The sequence below is a fragment of the Cherax quadricarinatus genome, chromosome 17, assembly GCF_038502225.1.
Source record: "Cherax quadricarinatus isolate ZL_2023a chromosome 17, ASM3850222v1, whole genome shotgun sequence".
Classification (NCBI taxonomy): domain Eukaryota; kingdom Metazoa; phylum Arthropoda; class Malacostraca; order Decapoda; family Parastacidae; genus Cherax; species Cherax quadricarinatus.
This window is the reverse complement of record NC_091308.1, coordinates 3,177,653-3,199,733: the sequence shown is the minus strand read 5'-3', so window position 1 is coordinate 3,199,733 and position 22,081 is coordinate 3,177,653. Positions and strand designations below refer to the sequence as shown.

Sequence of the window (22,081 nt, the reverse complement as noted above, 5' to 3'; positions counted from 1 at the left end):
CGGCGTCCTCAAATTCCCGTTTCTAGTCTCTCAAACAGCCTACTCCTGTCTACCTTCTATCATGTCTCCCTGATTCCGTCTCAAATATCAACAGAGGCAGTTAGTTCTGTTAGCCTCTCCTCGTAACTCATGCCCCTTAGGTCAGGAACAAGCCTTGTTGCATACTTTCTCACTTTCTCCGAGTCTCAAAATGCTTCTTCAGGTTGGGGCTCAATACTGGTGCTGCATACTCCAAAATGGGTCTAACTTATGTTGCATAAAGGGCCTGGAATGACTGTTGACATTCTTGTAGGCCACTCTCGGATTTCCTATGCGAGCATTGGCTGAAGAGGATACTTGGCTGCTGTGAGCCTCTGGCGTTATACTGGACACTGTGCTCACTCCTTGGTCTTTCTCACGAGTCAAGCCTGCAACTTCTGTCCCTTTAGTCTACACCCCAATTTCCGCTTTTCTTCAATCAATGCACCACGCAGGAACAAGCAGGTGTATACAGAGAAAGATCGCAGTCAGCAGGATTCGAAACTACTACTGGGGACGGTCAAGATTCCCAGGCAGCGCTCTAACCCACTCGGCCACACAAATGCCACATTTGTGTGGCCGAGTGGACTAGAGCGCTCCCTGGGAATCTTGACCGTCCCCAGTAGTAGTTTCGAATCCTGCTGACTGCGATCTTTATATATATATATATATATATATATATATATATATATATATATATATATATATATATATATATATATATATATATATTTAGTAGTAACGTTTAGCTTTCTACCTACTTAAGTGTTAATATGAGGCGACCTGGAACATGCACATGGCCACATGCAGAGACTGCATAGTTATACCAAAAACTAAAGTGGAACATTCTAATGTTGAAAATAAAAGGAGCTCCAGAGTAACGATGAAGCCCTGAGCTTGGGAGACTAGCAGTGGAGCACATGATCCAGCTCCTGGATCACTGCGCTAGCAGCAGCAGCAGCAGCTGGGTGGAAACCTTTCAGAAAATACATAACAAAAAAGTGACTTGACCACCATTCAGGTTACAAATCATTATCATAGTGAATTATATAATAAAATACAAAACACTTTTTTAATAAAAGAAAGAGACGTCGATGTCAGGTTAAAACCACCAGTTTTTATGTCCATGACTGGCGAGAATCGGAAAAAAAAATAGGACTAACAAATTACTGAGGGAACTGCCAGGGCTTAAACTCCATATCAAGCCAGTCGTAAAACCAGCTAGTCCTAGGACTGGCTTGTAATGGGTTAGAACACTGCTCCTTCCCAGACTTGCTTGAATGTGGTTGGCTGAATCTGACTAACATGACATCTGAAGGAAGCTTGACTTGCCCTAATTTTATAACAGTTGTATGATGTGTCGCACGTCTTCCGTAAACTGAACACTGATTGCTCCATTGAAAAACAATTATATTTCTTAATGGAGTTTGTGTATAAATTATTACCACCAACATTGATAATGTGAACAAACATTTTCTTCACGATGGAAGTGTTCATCAGGAAAGAGGAAATGACGCATAACCAAACTCACCTCCACTTCCTAAACCAGTTACTGAACCGGATAAACAGTATACAAGACATACATAGACAAATAAGTCAAAAAGACATCGGGTTGACCCAAATAGAAGTCTCGTATATATACTTGTAATATATGTGGATCGTTTACTTTTTACGTAACTCTTTAAGCTAATTTCCGTACATACCGGGAGTTATTTAAGTTGGGTTTGGATGGTTAAATCATTTTTAACTCCTTATTAGCATTTTTAGAGAGTAAGTACCGTTAAATAAGTTAAAATCGAACTACTGATGCTACATTATAATTTCCAATGTTACTTGTATGTGTGTTTGGCCTCATCATTCGATTACGAAAATTGAAAAACCTGTTACCCGACAGTTGTGGGTCGCATCCTGGGGGACTCTGCATACCAGGAGCTTTCTATATAGTATGTCAGTGTCAGCTAGGTCTGTATATATATATATATATATATATATATATATATATATATATATATATATATATATATATATATATATATATATAAAACGAGGATAGTATGCACTAGGCTGGACGAGTCTTCCTCAAATAACTGTTGGTGGTTATTTTAACTTCTATTCGTGTCAACAATTTTCGTTGTTTCTTAATTTTATCTTCGTGTTTGTGTTGTATATAATATTTCTGTGCCTAGAAAGTACACAATATTTGGTTACTGACCTGAGCACTGAATGACCTGAACTGTCAGACAGCTCCTACAGCTACATCCACCTAATATCGTAGTCTCCAACAACTTTATAAGTGTTATAAGGAATACAAGAGAAGCAAAACTCAAGTCACAAACAATATAGCACAAAACACCTAGAGGGCAACATAAATATGATAAAGATGGCCACCACATTCTAGGAAAGGTCAAATTCTATAACAAACATATGCCGCTTAAAATTCTCACAGAATATATGTAAAATGCACGATTCCAGCAGTCATTATCATTTAGATCAAACACGTCTGCTGTAAAGCAATTGCATCCACTGCAGCTTTTGACATTCACAAATTAAAGAAAATACATCATGATTTTTTCAGAACTGTTCCTTTGTTGAAGTCACCATCGGACAGTAGTAGACACGTTCCAGTAATTCTGATGATAAACTTCCTCTTCAAGTAGCAACTAATTTTGCTTTAGTGTACATAGAATAAGAAAAGAGGGTATTAGTTCCGAACACAAGAACACGAAATGCAAGCAAAAAATGCGTCACACAAGCGAGCTGTGTGATACAGCACTCGCTGAAGATAAAAGATTGTCATGCATGACCACGGGGTACACTTAAGTCACAAGAGGTCACGTGGCCTGGCTCAGGAAGCTGTGTGATGGTCATAACATGTGGCACTTACCCGGCAGTAGCAGAGGGGGCAGTGTCAGCCCCAAAGCAACCTCTTACCCCAAGCTTAATCTACTTTACCACCATTCCAGTCCACTTTACCACCCGGTCTAGTCCACACGACCACCTGCTGGCCTTCTTTGGAGGCCCACCATCCACACTCCTGCAAGCCTAGTCACTCTTCTACCTGCATTAACAACTGGTAAGTCTACTAACTTATCCATTCATTACCAAAGCATCTCCTTGCTCCTGTCTCTGTTGTTCCACTTTCTACAGATTCGTTTCTTAAACCTCTGTGCTAGAAACCAAAATTTAATTCGACACTCTTTTAAACTAGTTTAGGCCTATTGTGAGAGAAAATACACAAATTTTACTTGCACACAAATTATTAAAAGGAATGTTTGTGTCTGGCCTCATACGTAAGTATGTTAATCTCAGGCTATTTAAACCAAGCCTTCAAGGTTGCATAAAGCGATGATGCAACATTACTAAGTCCATGTGTAGGCCATAAAAAGTTTTACATGTTATACTTTTGATTTTATAAGTTTTGCAAGATTTGATGACTACCAAAAAATGGTTGACACAGTTGCTCAAGTCACGTGGCAGGACCACCAGTCACACTCAACAAGCAACAGATAGGACCACCAGTCACACTCAACAAGCAACAGATAGGACCACCAGTCACACTCAAGCAACAGATAGGACCACCAGTCACACTCAACAAGCAACAGACAGAACCACCAGTCACACTCAAGCAACAGATAGGACCACCAGTCACACTCAACAAGCAACAGATAGGACCATCAGTCACATTCAACAAGCAACAGACAGAACCACCAGTCACACTCAAGCAACAGATAGGACCACCAGTCACACTCAGCAAGCAACAGATAGGACCATTAGTCACACTCAAGCAGCAGACAGGACCACAAGTCACACTTAACAAGCAACAGACAGGACCATCAGTCACACTCACCTGGTAAATTTGAAATATATCTACAAATTAATGCAGAATGACTTAACTAATGACTGGAAAGATTCCAATTAGCCTAACTGTTAATTTGATTAAGATTCCAAGTAGACCAATTTTTTAAGACTAAATACGGGAATTAGGTCGTGAGGGTGTGAGATATTGCTGGGTCAAGGGTAAAAAAAAAAAGCTTGAAAAAACACTGCGTTATATGATATATGTACGACGTCAACAAAGCTAAATATTTCTGTACTGCATATTAATATTTCAAAGTTGAAGAACAGAAGCACAAATCATGTTTGTTGTATATTGCAAATGCTTCTAAATCTCGAGGAACTGAGTTCGTAACATGATTTTCTTATCAAAAATTTACAGTATGTGCTGCCTCATTGTGTAAACTCACACTGATAACATACACAGCTTTCTGAATTTAAGAAGTTTTAAAATTAAATAGAAGTATAAAAAAAATCTATGGTTATTCTTTTAATTTAGTAATGTTATGGGCAACACATAATAAAACAAAAACAATAAATTGTTCACTTTTTGTGTCTCATTAATGAAATAGGTGAAAAGCGAGTGTCACATTGATGCAGGTGACGGGACACTGGACGATAATCCTCAAATGATTTGCCACTAAATATCGACAAAGACTTGTTTGTATATTCCTGCACTACCAGTAATGAATGCTGTAGTAAATCACAAAGGAATGCCAATTACAGCGTTGAAATCAATGCTCCTAAATTGTATTAATCGTGAGAGTACCATAACACAAACACACACACACACACATACAGAGGCCAAGTGCCTTTGACAGCTGGTAACTAAGCCACACACACTCTATGGGAGGGGAAGGTATCTTAATGCAGGTACAGGGCGTCTGATCTGAAGTCCTGAAGCAATCCTCTCCTCAGTTGCACCGAAAGTCTTTAATCTCTCATTCACAAGCCTCTCTGTGACCTCTGCGGATTTAGTGTTTTCCGCCATGACTATAATGAAAATAATAACACACTGCCCCCTCGATTCTTGCCATGTGTTATAAGAAAAAAAATATATATTAAAAAATAATAAAATACTGACACTCTCAGCAACAGGATATGAGCATTACTAAAATGAACAAAATATATGAACATGCCGTACGTGCACACACAAAAATACCATCTCACAAGTTCCAGCGTCGCTTGTGCCCCTCTTACCCTGAACAAAGCGTCGTCGTGGGCGGTGATCTGTGTGGGCGTGAAAGAGACCCAGTCCCCCCACGCCCACGCCGACTCACTGCCATCGTCCACAGGGTCGGGCTGCACCACCACCGACACATACATAGCATCAAGGACAGGGAAGCAAAAGGTGTATTTACAGAAGACACACAAGCTTTACGAAGGCAGCAGCTACAGGTTGGTGTGGAAGGAGGGCGTGAGAGCCATGGTGAGTGAGGGCCCCTTGACACGTGCCATCACCAACAAGGTGGCCACGTTACAACACACATACACATCCATAATGGAAATATATCATTAATGTACAGTAAACACTGTTTGCCAGAGAATGGGACAAACACTGGTGGCTCTGCACGCTCAACTGGCCTACACACACATTTAATATCTGGGTAATAACGCTGTAAAAAAAGAGGCATTTTAAATTGTCACATACAGCATAATATTAAATAAGTTATAATTTATTTTTTTTCATTTACTATTAAGGAGGTGGAAAGACTTTGATAACACCAGTGACATACCTGGATAGTAATAAAGATAACACTCGCTACATACCTGACTAGTAATGCATAAGGTAAAACTGTATAACTGGCTAGTATTTAATAGAATAACACCATCTATATACCTGGCTAGAAATATCTGTACTAGCTAGGAGAGGACACTCCTGGACAAAAGTGTTCATACTGGACCACACCTTCCTCCAGGACGCTCCCAAACCTCGTCATACATTTCCTCTCAGCACTGCCTGAATAATGAACTATTCCTGCCAAGGTATTCTGACTGTCATGTTTTCATTATCTCGTACCCATTACACCCAACCCCCTCATTCACCCTTTCTCCCCACCATCACCCCCTCCTCCACTCCACCCTATTTCACTCTATTCACGTTAACCGTCATACCTTATACTGCAGCTCTTTTCTCTCCCTCAAGTTCTTCCTTCTACCATTCTTCTCGACATTCCAATTTGTTCCGTAAAATTGATCAACATTCGGAAAAGAACTAGAGAGAAGCATTCTCAAAAAATGTCGAACTGCTTTTAAAAATCAATTTTCTAACGATGTATTTCACTCAGTGTTAAGTAACATTATGTCTTTCAGTGAATCAATCTCATTGTCTCTCTCTCTCTCTCTCTCTCTCTCTCTCTCTCTCTCTCTCTCTCTCTCTCTCTCTCTCTCTCTCTCTTTTACACAGGGTTTGACAAGGTTAGGGTAAGGATCCCTAGCTTTATTGGCAAGCTATATACAGGTTAAGGATTCCAAGCTTTATTGACAAGCTAAGAGCTGTTACCTACATCAGCTCATTTGAAAGCATTTTTATTGTTATGAAACATACAAGTAGGGAACCGGATGAAGTTGGAGCCATCTGTGGGCCAGCATTTTCATCTAATCAACTGACTTTGTCTCGTTGACATCATAATGCTGTACGAATGTGTTCGATACTAGAGTCATCCTGGGGATAAATGATCTCAGATGAAGTGATGTTCTGGAGAAGGTTACAGCCAGAGTGAAGTTGCTGCTTTCTGCCCATCTTGTGGTATAGAAGCTTGCTTCACGCTGTCCTCGAAGTGGATCCAAGTGTGGTACTTTGACAATACTGGCCTTGTACATAACAGTAAGGCCACCCACATCCCTCCTCTGTTAAAGGCTCTGTTGAAATGACAGATCTATCCAGGACTGGTCCAGGCGAGAGATGAGACGTCTTGCTCTGTTCTCTACTCTGTCAAGCAGTCGCAGATGAGAAGGGGGGCAGGCGAACCAAGAAAGTGGAGCATACTCAAGGTGTGAGCGTACTTGTGCCTCGAACAAAATCTTGCAACCCCTGCTGTCAAGCAGATGCGAGATATGACGAAGTGCTGTAAGCTTCCTGGCTGCCTTGTTTTAAAGATTTACAACGTGGTTTTTCATGGTCAGCTTGGAGTCAAATTTCACCCCAAGGATATCAACTTCTTCCCCAGGTGCCAACACCCTTCCATTCATCCTTACTACTGCAACAGCATTACCATCGTGGTGCCTAGAGATAATCATCATTTGTGTTTTCTCAGGTGCAAATGTTACCTCTCATCTATTTCCCCAAGCTGATATAGCTCTTAGCTGGTGATTGATGTAGCTTAGAGCAGCTGGCATTTCTTCTCTTGGATAAGTGAATGTCAGTGTACAGTCGTCTGCATATGCATGGGATTCTGGGATGAGATGAAGAAGGTCATTGAAGTAGACATTCCATAAGAATGATCCCAGAACGCTTCCTTGTGGAACACTTACCCCAACAGGATGTCTTGCTGATTCTGTTCCATTGAGAACTACCCTTAGAGATCTACCATGAAGGTAATCACTGAGGAGCCATAACGTAAAGCCTGCAATTCCCAGAGCTTGCAGTTTTGCTAAGAGGCCCTGGTGCTACACCCGGTCGAAAGCACCAGCAATGTCCAATGCTACCACACAGTTGACTTTGGATTCATCCAGTGACTGGTGCCACTTAGTGGAGAGGTTTAACAACAGATCATCAGCAGAATAACCTTTCCTGAAGCCATATTGACGGTCACAAAGTAGTGAGTGGTAGTCAAAAAACTCTTGAGATTATTGTCTCAAGGAGCTTGCCAGTGATTGACAGGAGTGACACTGGTCTGTAGTTGTTGATTTCTGTTCTTGGAACAGGGACTACATTTGCCTCTTTCCACAGAGAAGGCCATTTACACTGTACTAGGCAGTGCTGAAAGATGCGAGTTAGAGGTGCTGCTAGCTGGTCTGCACATCATCTCAGCAATCTTGGGCTCAACTTGTCTGGGCCCACAGCCTTTTCTTGGTCAAGTGATTTAAGAAGGAAATACACTTCTTCCTGCCTTACAGGAACTGCCTGACAGTTTTGACACAGTTCTTGCAGCGCCAAGGAGGGTCCCTTGCTGGATCAGGAACTTGCATTTTGGTAGCAAAGTGTTCAGCAAAGAGGTCCGCTTTCTCTTAACTACTAGTAGAGGTGGTCCCATCCTGTCGATTTATAGGTGGAATGAGTTCATCTGGCAGATAACCTTGGCTGTCCTTGACCAGGGACCACCAGGTTTTGGAGCCTACCCTACCTGATGCTAGCTTTCTTTTTGTGTCCATCTCCCATTCACCGATGGCCCACTTTTGAACGTCACCCATATGCCTACAGGCTTGTCTGTGCAAGTTCCTGTTATAGGTGGTAGGATGTCTCTTATACCTTCGCCATGCCTTGTACTTAGCAGCAGCAGCAGCCTCTCTACAACGAAAGCCAAACCAAGGCTGATCTGTAGGCTTCGTCACATATTGCCGGTGAGGAATGTGTTCTTGTTGTAGATTAAGGATGTGTCCAGTGAAGGCTTTCACTTGGTTGTCAATATCCCCTTGGAGAAGAGCATTCCAATTGATGGTGGTGAGCTCATAGCAAAGGGCTGGCCAATTACCTCTCTCTCTCTCTCTCTCTCTCTTCTCTTTTTTTTTCTCTCTCTCTCTCTTCTCTCTTTTTTCTCTCTCTCCTCTCTCTCACACACACACATAATCCCGACACGCAGTGAGGCTGGAGACGCGAGAATGCTTGGAATTATGAAGACGGTTTATAAGGTTTATACAACAACCTGGCTGGTGTTGAGGCAAAGTGAAGATACCAGCTTACACCCAGGTGTGAGTCAAGGTGAAGACACCAGCTTACTTACACCCAGGTGAGTCACGGTTTTAAGACACCAGCTTACACAAACTTCCCCCCCCCCAGGTGAGTCACGGTGAAAATACCAGCTTACACCCGGGTGTGAGCCATAGTAAAGACACCAGCTTACACCCAGGTTATGGTGCATAGTATCACTCTATTCTGCCAACCCATCCGCATAACAGCGCCAACAAAAACATTTCCTCCCTCTCTCTCTCTTCCCTTCTCCTCCTCTTCCCTCCTCCTCTTTGTTCTCATTCCCAGCTCCACTACCTCCTCGACACAGGATATAATATAATGACGTGTGTGTGTGTGTGTGTGTGTGTGTGTGTGTGTGTAACGCTAAGCATATTTTAATCACTATCTTGGGGGATTACAGTAAATTTAATGTTTGAATTTGATTATCTTGGACCGTGTGCATACCTTGATCTTTATATACCTTTGAAGAGTTTCGGGATTTTTTCTACTCCCGGAGACCGGCCATGGGCCAGGTTTGTGTGGTGTTTGCCTGGTCACGAAGGCTGCTGCTGCTAGCGGCCCATTGCCCCACATATCCATCACAGCCTGGTTGGTCTGGCACCTGGTGGAGATACTTGTCCAGTTTCCTCTTGAAAACTTCTACACTTGTCCCAGCAGTGTTTTTGAAATCTGGCAAGATGAGTAGTTTGGGGCCAGGATGTTGATACAGTGTTCTCTAGTTGTGCTCACGGGTCCTCTGCTCTTCATTGAGTTTATTTTGCCTTAGACCTGTTGTGATGGTTAATTTTTGGCATGTCAATCATGTGACTGGTGCCAGTCTTGTGAGTAGTGCCATTCTTGTGAGTGGTGGCATGTCACCCACAGTGAGTGTAGAGGGTGCGTCACTCACCACCAGAGTGCACCACAGTCAGTGGGTCAAAATTATTTGATATTCCTAATATCAAGTCGGATCCTGATCAGCGTGGCTGTGGTGCTTACATTGGACTGCATGCACCTGGTACCAACAACCTGGCTGATTAGGTCATTCACGGGAAAGACCAGGTCTGGGACCGGGCCGCGGGGGCGTCGACCCTCGGAATATAATCCAGGCAGACATACCTGTCAGCGGCTTCGAAAGTTCTACTCTGGATGACCAGCCTGAGGCCAATCTTCACTACTGACCAAGTCAACCGTGAGGCTTAGAAAGCCTCAACTCTGTCTCTGTCTCTGACTCTCTCCCTCCCTCCCTCTCTTTCCTCTTATCTTCTGTCTTCCTCTCATCTCCAGCCGAGTCCTTCAAGCAATATGCCCTCCCTCCCTCCCTCCTTCACACATATTAAACAGAGAAGAGAGGTTTAAGGGCTGGACTCATCCTCCTCCCTGGAAGGAAGTCTAATTATCCCCTCTCAGCTACTCTCCTCCTGGCTTAGCTACAACCTCCTCTCCTCCACCCCATCACCCCCACCTCCCCCGACACATCAGCCCATCCCCCACCACAAACCCTCTAGACAACGCTGACGTTGTGAAAAACGCCTTGATATCGCTCACCTGATGCTACTCTTGTTTCTCATATGATCAATAACTTAAGTATGCTAATACCACTAAGATAAATATTTGAATACCACTGTAACTTGCAAATATTTGAACACCACTGTAACTTGTAGATCTGCGAATATCACTGTAACCTGTAAGTGTATGCACCACTGTAACTTTGCAAACAAATGTTGTAACCTAGTCCCTGGACTTACGCGCATCTGTAATCTGTTTTAACTATTTCCCACTGGATGGGTAAGGAGCGAATTTACCACCCCTCCCTTCCCCATTCCATGGGCATGGGTACAGCTGACCATCCACATGACACTTGTACTGTTCGTCTGTACCCTGATTCCTTTCACGAAGACGTGAGTCCAAACGTCACACTGCCAACAATACACAAGAAAAGGATCACTTAACAGACCAACCTTTTACTGAGAAAAAAATTCGACGTGTTTAGAGCTTTACCAAGTTAAGACTTCATGAAGCTCTTCTTCTTAAAGAGAAACTTTTTCTAAATAAAACGTGTTCTACAAAGTGTGAGTTTTCTTCTGTAATGAATCAACATCTCTTGTTTACCTCAGCGTTGTGTCTCACGGACAGTATCTTGTGTTCATAGACGCGCATCGTTGTTTGATCCTGTTTGAATGTCTTGTACCAGTTCGCTGGCAGTGTGCCCGTGTCTGGGTATGTTGTGTGAACAATTCGCTGTTCGTCTTTGAAAATGACATTGCTATATGTGAACGATTACTTTTTTGTGGGGGACTATGTTTGAACGACTCATCCTCGTGTGTGTGTGTGTGTGTGTGTGTGTGTGCATTTCTTGTCTTGGTTTGTGTAAGAGCTCTTGAACCGAGGACTTGGAGCCACCCTCCCTTTCTCTGGATCAAACCTGATGACCTCTTATTTCCCAAGAGTTATATGTCACCTTAACCATAGCCCTCCCGCTCTTCTCCCCTCAATTTAATCTCTTTCTCTCATACACCAGCACAAGGAAAATCGAGAGGAGGGGGAGGAGGAGGAGGAGGATGGGGACAGAAGAAGAATAGGAAGAAGAGAACTTACCCTGAAAAGCGCCTCCCTCTTCCTGGTCTTGCTCCGGGAGGGGACGGTGACGCGGTAAAGCTCCTCCAGAAACTCCGGAGGGTTGTCATTGACGTCGCTGACGGTGACGAAGACGGGGGTGGTGGAGGAGTGTTCACCGTCACTCACCGTCACCCACAGCTCATACTCGGGCACGTCCTCCCGGTCCAGCGGCCACAGTGTGCTCACCAACCCTGCAATAACACATCCTGGTGATTAACACGCACACACACACACCTTTCCTTCGCAGCATTTATGAATTGAAAACTCCCTCTAACCCCTTCTGTCTTGACATTATCCACCTGTACAATTTCAGTTCGTCTCACCACTCCGGATATTGTTACCTCTTACGATACCCATCAACTTCCAACATCCATTTCCTCTGTTATTTGATCTCTGCCTTATTTGTATTCATGAATACACTCTGGAAGACCCTCTCCCACGTTTTGTAATAGCGGCGCTTAGCAAGTCCAAGAGATTTTTCAGCATCCTTTCTATTTCTTTTTCAAGCTCGCTTTGCATAAATGTGAGAGTCCTTATAGAACATCCTGCGTGCAGGAGATGTATCCTTATTCCTGTTGTGTGGGGTTTCATGACCTTACTCCTGTTGTGTGGGGTTTCTTGTTCTTAGCCCTTTTGTCTGTGGCTCCTTTTTCTTACTCCTGTTGTGTGGGGTTCTTTGTCCTTACTCTTGTGTGTGGCTCCTTATCCTCACTTCTGTTGTATGCCTATTGTATATGGCTCCTTGTTCTTACTCCTGTTGTATGTGGCTCCTTGCCCTCACTCCTGTTCTGTGGTTCCTTGTAGCCTCTCTCGCGCGCTAGAGATTCTTTACTCGTGCTGGGCTTATTAACATTCTCATGGCATCTCCTAGCCCACTGTTTTCTTGAACTGTTTTCAAATGTTTCTTCGTACATACAGAAGAACATGCCAACTCACTGTAGGTGTCGCTCATGCCTGTATGCATTATTTACACATGAGGTTTTCAACATAAATATAATCCACTGGACTATATGGTTCCGAGGTGTATGAGAACAGATGTTCCTTGAAAGATTTGACTGTGAGATGAAACAGTAAAGGCGCAGTTGGTGCATCAGACATCAGTGCTGATTGTAAAATCTTTCTATTGTAAGGTCAGTAGCTGAATGGTAACAGCGTTGTTCCTGCTACATGCAAGGACCACAGCTTGAGTCCGTATACATTCTTGTGTTTATTCATAATAACTGATCTACGAGATCAATCAAAATAACACAAAATAGGTCTCAGTGTAAATTACGGATCACTTCAGTGTAACAAATAATCTTGTTTACTGCATCGCCATCATTGTCATTGAACGTAATTGCAAGTGTCAGTGCAAACAGTTGTGGTTTCAGGAGGATACAACGCGCAGGCGACCCACAACATACACGGTGAGCTCTTAATATCTACCTGTAACTAGTTTCAAGGACTTTTCAAACCCGGCCTTTAGCCAGGCTTACTTGTTGATTGCCTGTTTAGCCAGGCTTACTTGTTGATTGCCTGTTTAACCAGGCTTACTTGTTGATTGCCTGTTTAACCAGGCTGTTTACTGTCAGCCTGGTTGATCTAGCACTCGGCGGAAGTAGTGATCCAGTGTCCTTTTGAAGATTTTTGTTTTCATGTAAACATGAGTTTAAAAAAGAAGCGTCAGTCTTTTCAACTAACCAGGAACTTTCCTTCTAGAGTAGTATGTTTTCCCCTAAGTAGCTCGTTTCCCCTCTAATAGTCTGTTTCTTCCTGTGGTACCATCTCGAATCACTTAAAGATGTGATTGCGAGCCTGGGGCTAGCTGGCAGCGTGACCATAAGATCAGGAACGCAGGATGAGGCACATTTTGCTTTTTCCAGGTATTCCACAGCCTTCACAGCAATAGGTTACTCAAGAGACACAAGTGCCTCGTCTCACTTGTCACGGTGCAGAGCAGTGAATCAGGCATCCCTTTGACGAGATACGATGGAATCCTTCAAAGGCTCTGCCACAAGAACTCTTCACGTTCCAAAAGCTGCTCGAACACATGCCGCATAGAATTTATAAGACCTCTTTCATATTTCAAGGAGGCGAGGTTCTAGCACCCGAGATGATTAGCCACCACCCTGCTGCTACTATCTGTAACTTTTTTTTTTTTTTTTTTTTTGGGGGGGGGGGGGGGGGGGGGATTGGAAACGTTTCTCTCGCCGTACCGCACGAGATGGAAAGTCAATAGCTTCTCGGTCATCAGATTAGTGACCAGAGCTAGAATATTCCTGCCCCCTTCCCTTCCCCCTCTCCCCAAACACGTGCACACACACCTCGTATCTCGGGTGAACTTATGACGCTTTCAGAACCGACACTGAATTTTTTCCTTTTTAAGTTAGATGTGGAGGCAAGTGGTTTTTATTATTTGAAGTGATGTTGGAGTGTGAGCAAGGTAACGTTCATGACATTTATGAAGGGATTCGACGGAAATCGTTTAGCTGCACTCTGAAGGAAGGGGGAAGGAAGGCTGGAAATGTTGCAATTCAGAAGGCTGTCTTGAGCCGTTATGTCCGCACGCTTCTGACAAGACAGTGATTGAATAACGGTCAAGGTGTGTTTCTTTTTCGGGTCACCTTACCTTAGGGGGAGACGGCCGATATGTTAAAATATATAATAATAATCATAACTAATAATTTCTGGTCTTCCCCAAGGCTTAAGCGTTGATTCCAGCCTGAAGACCAACAACAGTAAGATTCGTAACTTTGTTTATCCAGGAGCCTATTACTACTACGATGTTACTACGATATTATTTCTACAATACTACTACTACTACGATAGCTGTCAAGATTTTTATTGTAACGAACTTTGCTTTACAGAGGAGGAATTTCACGGGAGTTTATACATATCATTACCAACACATTTTTGTTTTTCAAGACTGTAATTTTCGGGTGAGGCGTGTCAATACTGACACACTCAATGATGCAATACATTGTAACCTGCGGAGGTAATGTGTTCACCAATAATGGGACAATGTTCAGCTTATTACAGTAAGTGGCAGCCTCGAGTGCCCTAACTTACCTACCGGTCACGCTAGCTTTTCGGAAGTTATCAGAGACCAGTAAAAAAAAAAAATCAAGCCAGGGAAAAAGAATTTTTCATGGAAAGCCAAAAAAAAAAAAAAATGCAAAGCAAAACAAAATTTCGTGCAAAGCAAAAAAAAAAAAAATGATGCCTATAAAAAAAAAATATTTCATGCAAAGTAAAAAAAAAAAAAATCCCCAACATTACGAATATATTTTATAAATAACAAGAAAAAAAACTCAAAGTGATCACATAGATTTGCAAAGTATGCAAATTATATACGGGAGTTTCTCCCTTACGAGGGATGATTCCAAAACACCGGTGAAGGGCTCTTGATCACAGGATCAAGAGCGAACTGTCTGTCATTTTCCTGGAGCACGGGACGCCCCATACGGGTTTAACGCTTCCCCGTGGCCATAGGAGTGTGAAAGACGCGTGTTCCCTTGTTTCTGCACTTGCGACTTATTCAGGAGGAAACTAGAATTCAGAGCGACGCGTAGACATGAATCACCCAGAATGTAGACTACCGTAGACCGGGGATGTGTCGGTCTAATCAACAATCAGTCGTGGTAATTTTTTTTTTTTTTTTTGCATTTCATTAACATTTTTACATCGTTAATCGGAAACTGCAAAATTCAAAAGCTGACAATATTCAACGATGCCGGGCGGTTAGTTAACTTTCTAGTTACTTAGTAAACTCGTTTAAACTCTTTATACAGCGTGGTTCCTTGCGCTTAACTCAAGTTTACAATCTTTGATTTAAGTGAATGCACACATCTCTATGTTGATGTGTATGCAATAAGTGCAGCAGTGTATGTGCAAGTTGATGGGTGTATGTCTCTGTATGATTACGCTTCGTTTACTTCTATTTCTGTATTAGATATCAGTGCATGAGAGAGTATGTGATAAATACACGCACGATTATCAACAATAAAGATGCGAGAACAGAACGTAATGCAGATGCACAGTTCTTAACCTGTCGCTTCTTGTTCAATAATAACCCACATGGACACAAACAAAGGTTCATTGATCTGTATATTTCGATCCCCTTCAATCAACCTCCTGTCTTTGTCTCCATGTGGATTATTACTTAGCACTGACAAGTGCTCATGACACTTTAGTCATTCAGTGCATGTTTTAATTACGTTTAAGAGTATCACTGTCTGGTGGTGCGGTGTTGACATGCAGCCTTGATCACCCTCCATGGATCTGCAGATCTCACCTAACACACCAACTGTTAGGCCAGAAAATAACACGACTACCGCCACTATTGGTTAACACCGTCTACATAACACTGGATCCTCGCGCAGTGCCAAGTGATACGCATTCTTTCCGCGTTGCCTTGCTCACTTTCCCCATTTCACACCTCCTTTTAATGGAAAATGTAATGGAAAATTCATAGTAAATTTTAGCTGTGAAGGCGGAGGGTGGGAGCCTGCCCTCCACCCCCCTATCCTTCCCCCCTCTCCCCTCCCATCCCCCTTAGTGCTTCATCACGTCTTCCAGACCATAACATGTAAATATTGAGGGTGGAGAACTGTGTAAACTGAGGGTGGAGAACTGTGTAAACTGAGGGTGGAGAACTGTGTAAACTGAGGGTGGAGAACTGTGTAAACTGAGGGTGGAGAACTGTGTAAATATAGAGTGGAGAACTGTGTAAATATAGAGTGGAGAACTGTGTAAATATAGAGTGGAGAACTGTGTAAATATAGAGTGGAGAACTATGTAAATATAGAGTGGAGAACTGTGTAAATATAGAGTGGAGAACTGTGTAAATATAGAGTGGAGAACTGTGTAAATATAGAGTGGAGAACTATGTAAATATAGAGTGGAGAACTGTGTAAATATAGAGTGGAGAACTGTGTAAATATAGAGTGGAGAACTGTGTAAATATAGAGTGGAGAACTGTGTAAATATAGAGTGGAGAACTATGTAAATATAGAGTGGAGAACTGTGTAAATATAGAGTGGAGAACTGTGTAAATATAGAGTGGAGAACTGTGTAAATATAGAGTGGAGAACTGTGTAAATATAGAGTGGAGAACTATGTAAATATAGAGTGGAGAACTGTGTAAATATAGAGTGGAGAACTGTGTAAATATAGAGTGGAGAACTGTGTAAATATAGAGTGGAGAACTGTGTAAATATAGAGTGGAGAACTATGTAAATATAGAGTGGAGAACTGTGTAAATATAGAGTGGAGAACTGTGTAAATATAGAGTGGAGAACTGTGTAAATATAGAGTGGAGAACTGTGTAAATATAGAGTGGAGAACTGTGTAAATATAGAGTGGAGAACTATGTAAATATAGAGTGGAGAACTGTGTAAATATAGAGTGGAGAACTGTGTAAATATAGAGTGGAGAACTGTGTAAATATAGAGTGGAGAACTGTGTAAATATAGAGTGGAGAACTGTGTACAAAGTGAGGGAACTGTTTCATTACAACAACTTTTAAAGAACACTGACCTTGAATTGTTTTTGTTTACTTTTCGTGTAATTCATTTACATTAGCTAAATTTTATTACTGATATATTCTGTATAATACTTCCCCATCTGTTGTCATCGTGATGTGTGTGTGTGTGTGTGTGTGTGTGTGTGTGTGTGTGTGTGTAGGTGTGTGTGTGTGTGTGTGTGTGTGTGTAGGTGTGTGTGTGTGTGTGTGTGTGTGTGTGTGTGTGTGTAGGTTGTGTGTGTGTGTGTGTAGGTGTGTGTGTGTGTGTGTGTGTGTGTGTGTAGGTGTGTGTGTGTGTGTGTGTGTAGGTGTGTGTGTGTGTGTGTGTGTGTGTGTGTGTGTGTGTGTGTGTGTGTGTGTGTGTGTGTGTGTGTGTGTGTGTAGGTGTGTGTGTGTGTGTGTGTGTGTGTGTGTGTGTGTGTGTGTAGGTGTATACAAGTGGCGTTGGAGATGGTGTTAGAGACATGGTCAATCAGGTTGTTGGTTGTTGTGACTCGCAATATTTGAAAACTGGTGTCACACTATGTGTTGTTCCATTGCCTGCCAGTGGTTCACACAGGTTTTCACCTACTTACCCATTCCCCTTCTCATGGCACTGGGCCACCTTGAAGTGCTCGTGCCTACTTGCGTGCATGTGCGCATGTATAGGTTCGTGAAATTGTGCGTGCGAGTGCTTGGGCCTGGGAACTAATGACCTGGGTTGTCCCTGGGGTTGTTAAAACATTAAAGCAACAGTGATCTGATGGTGGGAAGTCAGGCGAGTCTTGTAATTTAATGAATAATAGACAATTTTCTTCACTGAAAATTACCGTCCGTAACAAAAATCATCGCCGCTTTTTTGTTTTTGGAAATGGAAATCTTCTCGTCTAACTTCCAATTAATTTTTTTTTTTACCTAATTCCGATTTTCTTTGGGTTAAAACTTTTAATCATTGTTATTTTTTTAATTTATATAAAATGACCCATAGTTTTCCTTCGATAGCAGCGAAATATTTTCAACAAAATTACGCAAAAGCCCTTCAATTACCGACAGAACAATGTTTCTCTTGAAGAAAATAACACTGGGTGTTTTACGAGAAGGGCCAGTGAAGGAATGTGTGTTGACCGTCTTCCGTGAGGCTCCGGGCGCTGATTTGCTTATCAAGACGTTTAACCTGATTATTATCTTCGGGTGAAGGCGCTCCAACGCCGGTATAATGAAACACATTACATCTTCGTCTTCATCAAAGCTTGAGCCTCGAAGCTGGCAATTACCTCTCCCAGATCACTCGGCTCATTTGAATAATTACACCGATGGCGAGGTTTTGTAGGAGCCGTGGTGTAGAATCTGCACCAAGGTGTAGAGAACCATCCATTCTCCGACCTGCGAGGTGGAGCTCAGTACAGAGGGATTCTTGAGCACTGTGACCTACCAAGGTAGGGTGACCCCACGCTGGCAATATGATTATCCAATATCCACAAACTATAACACTTATATAAATCAAAAGTGGACAGGGGCTCAAACAGTGGTCCTGAGAATGTAAAAAATAGATTCTGAATAGTTTAATTGCGTTGTGGTTATGGTTTATGTAATATGAAAGTGAAATGGTCATGACAGTAGCAGATTGGTACTGACAGTGTAAATTTGTTTTATGTTATAATATTTTAAATGCATTGAAGAACCAAAAGGTTCTAGTGCATTGCAAACATAACAGCACAGCAACAAGAATGTACCACCACCTGGGCAGTATCTCGGATCTTGTAAAGCCACCCTTTTGTGGTACTGTTTCTGAGGTGAAAATTAATGCAGCCTGCATACGTTTACGCTTCCGGATGTCTGGTTCCTTAACCAAGCAGGCGTCGCTCCACTTCATCAGGTGGCCAGCGTTCCGATGCAACAAGCAAGCATTATAAGACACATGCGTAAATATGTTTGTGTACCTCTTAAGTTTCGTGGAAGGCATTTTCTGACATACTTCATTTTTTAAGATGAAATATATCAATTAATACGCTTTTATACGAAACTGATGATAATTTATGAATTTTCGGAATGTTCCTGTTTACAACTAAAATTAAAATATACTGGCTAAAAATACACTGTTTTAGATTTTATTATACACTTCATGTGATTTTTTTTTTAAATACGTGAAATAATAATGTATTCCTTATCACAGACATTACATGAGATAAATTCCTCCGTTGACTGGTCTGAGGGCTGCACCAATCCCAGCACCTTAATTGCCATTCCCAGCGCTGAAAGCACCACTCCCAGCGCTGCCCTCTGGGCTTTAATGGCTATTGTTGGCCTTAATCTGTAGTCTTCTTTAAAATTAATTAAATCTATTTGTGTAATGCAGATAATAACGTTTAATTTAATTAACTGTTACTCCAGTAATTGTTGGCACATTAATTTTCCAATAGTGTAATGGTTCACTATGATTATTATTACTATTATTATTGCTGTCTTTGATCTCGCTGCAATCCCAGGTATCCATTAATGTTGCTTAAGTTATTATTAAAGAACTTGTAATGCTACAGGGGTTTGCACCTCACTAGTGTTAATTTGCACATCTAACTCCAGTCAGACAGCTAATGACATCTGAAAAACAGCTTCAACTTTCTTGTAACGCTCGTTGAATGTTCTCTGATTAACGTTAATCCTACTTCAACACGCTTATCTCGGTTATTATTTTGATTAGTTAATGAATTAATACTATAATAATTTTGCCAAGTTTGAATGATTCTGGGAATAATTTATGTATGTACGTATATATTTTGTATACACTAAGGAATAATCCACATTGAACAGTACAGAAATAATACGAATATTTTCGGTCTAATTAGAGACTATGTTCAGATGATTATAAACTAGCTGGAAAAAAAAAGTCTTAAAATATACAAGCAAGTCATACACTTGATGAAAGAGTGTTAGGCTCATTGGGCGGCCTATGTAACTTTTATGGAGGCCTCACTTTCTTTTTTTGGTCAATTATCTTCCATAAAGGTTTGTTAAATCATAGTTAAAAGCGTGAGTGGAAATATTAAGAAAAATATCACAGCGATAAACAACAGACCTAAGGTAGTTTCATCTTCAGAGGAGTTAGAAAAAAGTATCAAGTTAAGGATATTTTCTAGGTTCCTAAGTTAGGTGACCCCCTTAAGTTTGATCACAAGTGTAAAATAACACTTCAGCAAGCCTACTGATCCATGCTAGGAGACCAGGAAGTTAATCCAATATCAACCGAACTGTCAACCGTATAAGAGGAGTAACAAGCTCTCAGCCAAACAAAAAAAAAAAAAATAGAAACAAGACAAATCAACTTCGTTACCCAACCTATAATAACAGTAATAAGATGTTGACAAAAGTAAAACATGTTTAGACACAATTTCAGCACTGCTACTAACTACACATTTAAGGTTATTTTCCAGATTCCTAAGTATAAAAAAAAAAAAACACTGAAATGTGCATGTTGCAGCTCCATTGAAAATGCACAGAGACTTTTGTTTTCAGTTCAGGGTATATCTAGTTATTCACGTTACAGAATTAACAAGAGGATTTAATCTAGGCATCATTCCTGAGGGTTCTTCCACGAGGCCAGAGCAAAATTAATGCCCGGCGTTATTTAAAAAAAAAATTGTTTCGGTATTAATCTTGTGTGGTCTATGTAGTCAACTCTAAGACTTTCGAAGACAAAAACACAAGTTGTAGAAGCTTTTACTGGTTTTAACATTTCACCTTAAAGAGCTTTAGAGTCTTACAGAGATTGAAAATATGAAAATAAGTCCCAGACTGATGATGGTACTAGAGGAGCACAGCAGCAAACCTACTGATCAACACTAGGTTTGGAATCTCGTCTAATCACATTATTTGTGTATTATTAAATGGAATCTTGTGGGCTGATGACCGCTGCTTCTAAGCATTATATTTTAGTTCTGTTCCATATTATGAATGTATGTCAGCAAATGCCTGTAGTATGAATCTATATAGCATCAGTTAGAGACGTAAAGATCCGTTTCATTACAGCTCAATTATACATAAACCTGCCCTTGTGTGAGGGTTTGATCTTCAGGTATTTCAAGGTGATGCCTGTGACATACTTGTGACTGATTACAAGTTTTTTTTTTTTACCCTTACCTGTGTGGGGGTTGATCTTGAAGTGGGCCAGTTGGTTGCCCTTGGTAATGGCGAAAGAGAGGTTGGAGGGGGAGAGGTCCCCGTCGGAGGCTCTGAGGGTGATGACGGAGGTGTCAGGAGGAGAGTTCTCCGCCACGTACGTGTGGTAGGATGGTTCCTCCGACTGTGGGATGTGGTCGTTCACGTCCTCCACTTCCACGTACACCTGCAACAAGAAAAGAGAAAGCAGTTAGTTACGTACACCTGCGAGGGAAAAAAGGGACAACGTTCAGAGCACTTAAGAGAGCATTGGGAGGGAGGGACCACTTTACGCTCTCTGCGTATGATAACATTTATTTGTATCGGGTATTTATTCCAGTTGCTTTTATTGTTTGTTACTTCTGTTCTTGTTATTGTGGTGCATATTTCTGTGTCTATGAATGCTGATTGATACATGTTAGCTACTCAGCGTTCATGTTTAGTACTACCTATTACTAGTTACCACTACTACTACCTACTAAACCACCTACTTGTGCCTAATACCAATACCTACTACGGCCTACTGCTGCTACTACCTACGACTATTACCACTATTGCTGCCACTGCTACCTATTGCTACTATCTACTGCTATCTACTAATGCTACTATCTACTGCTACTTACTACTACTTACCACTACTACCTGCTAATATTGCTATTGCTGCTACTACTAAAACTACCTATAGCAACTATAACGTACAATTATTACTGCAATACTCACAAGGTGACAAGCACACAAGAACGACTCATTATCCCAAGAGAGCAGTGTATAATTCCACTCTTAAAATCTACCCAGTAGTACTTGAAACGAACAACAAATTGAAACTAAGGAAAACTCTGTCGAGTCAGGCTGTGTTGAACCCCTCAAGGTTCAACGAAAAGACCAGAGCCTCCTCGCTGAGCCTGCAGGCTCATTGGATACGCAAGCCCGAGTCCCAGACGAGTTCTGCTCAACGAGGTCATTGACATGAGAACTGAAATATGTCTTTCCGAAGCTTATGGCTTCGTTGGTGCATGATACATGAAATTTGTGGCACTTGAGGTATGCCTGCGATCAATGGTACTCTGGGGAAGCCAGCACATAGTGCCCGTCACAGAACTTGTGTTTGACCAGAGGAGCATGGTACCTGGGGTGTGTACATACTG

The 22,081-nt window shown here is 41.7% G+C and overlaps 1 protein-coding gene across 1 annotated transcript in view; it reads right to left on the bottom strand.

Moving 5' to 3' along the window:
* The window catches only part of LOC128686443 (fat-like cadherin-related tumor suppressor homolog), a 73,578-nt gene extending 52,434 nt beyond the window's left edge, over positions 1-21,144 (bottom strand). Inside the window, exons 1-3 of the mRNA XM_070085693.1 lie at positions 20,919-21,144; positions 11,282-11,493; positions 5,053-5,154 (exon numbers count right to left, since the gene is read on the bottom strand). The gene's annotated coding sequence lies outside the window, so the exon portion shown is untranslated. The remainder of the gene's footprint in view (positions 1-5,052; positions 5,155-11,281; positions 11,494-20,918) is intronic.
* Between the last annotated feature and the right edge of the window lie 937 nt (positions 21,145-22,081).